Raw genomic sequence first — 2512 nt, 5'->3', positions numbered from 1 at the left:
ATAAAACATCCCCCAAACAACAATTTTGAAATAGGCTGTTTGTTTTAAAAAGCAAAACAACAACAAAAGTGTCCCATAATGTAAGTGTTTGCTATCTTTTCAATCCTCCAGAAATGCCATTAAAAACAATTATGTAAGAGATAATGATATTATTATCTAGGAAGTCTGTTCTTTGAGGATCTACCCCCCGCTTAATTAATAGTATAGATTTAGATTGGATCCACTGAAGTTAGTTTTGCTTGATTGTTATTGACCATATTCGAGTTTTTGACAGAAATTGAGCATGGTTTTATTTTGTAGCTTATAAAGTAGGAGTGCACATGTTTTAGGTTGTTGGTTATGGGAAATATTGCTATAGCTTTACTGGAAAATGCCAATGTTATTCCCTTGAGGTAGATTCTACCTTCTGGTGTGAAATTATATAGGAAAGCTGGCGAAGATTTAAGTGAAATGTTTCCCTAGTTAAATAATGCTTGACATTAGTTTACAGTTCTGTCCAGATAGGCCCAATATTCCTGGTGGCTCAGTGATTAAGTGCTCAGCAGTTAAGTTGAAGACTGATGATTGGAAGACAGTCCTTGGAAGAAAGGTGTCCCAGTCTGCTTCCCTAGAGAGATACTTCACTCCCACTGCCATTAAGTCCATTTTTACTCATGGTGACTCCATAGGACAGGAAAAACTGTCCCTGTGGGTTTCTGAGGCTGTACAAATTTCAGAGTAGGAATTTGACCTGCTGAACAGCTGATGATTTTGAACTGCTGACCTTGTGGTTAGCAGCCCAACATGCAATCCACTATGTCAACTAAGTCTTCTTTACACCATCGTGTGGGGCAGTTCTCCTCTGCCCTATAGAGCCATTAGGAGCTGGAATCAACTAGATGCCAATGGATTGGTTTGGGTTTAGCCAATCCCAATCAGTATAAAATTCAAACCTTCTCTTTGAGAGTTGTGCCTTGACTCTCCTTCCTTCCTGTTTTGATACGACAAGGAGAGCTATGTAGCTAGTTTGTTGTTGGCTTTTACGTAATGTTTGCAGCATTGCTGTCATTGTTGTGGCTCTCAAGTTGGTTGGACTCACAGGCCCCCTCTATGCAAAACACTGCCCCTGTTCCATCCTCATCATTGTTTTGTGTGAGTCCATTTTTGCAGCCACTGGGTCAGTGTCTCTCGTTGAGTGTCTCCCTCTTTTTCTCCGCTCCTGTACTTTACCAAAGATGCTCTTTTCCAGGAAATGAGCTCTCATAGCCAAAGCACATGAGGATCTTACATCAGACTTGGGTAAAGACTAAATTTTGGATGGCATCACGAAGACGGAAAAATACTGGGGATCAGATGGTGCCCACCTATCAATTAGCATAGTGTCTTTAAGAGCCGACTTGTATTCAAGCAAGCAGCCATCTAAGGGAGGTGTTAACAAAGTCCACATCGAAGAAACACACCAGCCGTGTGATCCAAAGATGATGGTAATAGATGGTAATAAAATCCGAATATAATGAAGGGAAAAGTATCTGAGCTTATACTGTGAACACCCAATTTGTGGAAGGCTATGGAGGGAAGTGGGAGCCCAAAATCCATCTGCAGAGTGTCTCAACAGATTAAACCTCTGACAGCTCTCCTCTGGCCACAGTCATGGGAATCAAACATCTTTACTGTCACACAGATATTAGCGTAAACTTGATTATGGCAGATCAAACCCATGATACTTGGTCAGTAGACCTCCCACTTAACCCAACATAATTTTGTTCTAGGCTGAAATATTCTCGCTTGCTCCATGACAAAAAAAATTCTTCTTTGACTTTTTAAAATATTGCTGTTGTCTTGTCTTTCTTATACTTTATTTGTATTCTTGTCTTTATATTATTATTATTCGTATAGTTTTGGGGTTTTTTTGGGGTGTTTATTGCTTCTGTTAGGTTTTCCAGTTTATGAAGCACAGAAGTAGTGGATGCAAAGAGACAATAACTGATGCAATGGTTTATTAGGGATTGTGGTGGTGGGGGCAGTGCAGGAGAGCGAGGGGAACTGGGGAACAATGAATATGGAAATGGGGAGGGTACAAAAGAACTGATTGTGATGATGTATAGACATTCTTTTTAAAAGCAACTTAATAATGGAAGCTTATGACACGAGAATATTATATCAAAGAAACTACTAAAAACAGTGAAGAAACCAAGTTGATCAATGGTTACCATGGATTAAAGAGAGTTTTCGCTGAAGGACATTGAGTTTATGTTAATAGCTTAGAATAATTTAGAAAAGGATATCGATCATGGTTGTACAATCCAAAGATTATAATAAGTGACACTGAACTACACATGTAGAGGTTTTTGAATTGGAGAATGTTTTATGTATATTTATGCCACACTTTTAAAATATTACACTAATGACACTGAGTACAAGGAAGAAGAAAATGTTCTAAAATTGATTATGGTAATGCTTGTACAACCCTTCTTGATATGATTGAACTATTGAATTATATGTTATGTGGCTAAAGTGAATATAAAGCTTATTT

The sequence above is a fragment of the Echinops telfairi genome, unplaced genomic scaffold (genome assembly GCF_000313985.2).
Source record: "Echinops telfairi isolate 266 unplaced genomic scaffold, ASM31398v2 ScPeMD7_2;HRSCAF=8, whole genome shotgun sequence".
Classification (NCBI taxonomy): domain Eukaryota; kingdom Metazoa; phylum Chordata; class Mammalia; order Afrosoricida; family Tenrecidae; genus Echinops; species Echinops telfairi.
This window is presented reverse-complemented; position numbering follows the sequence as displayed.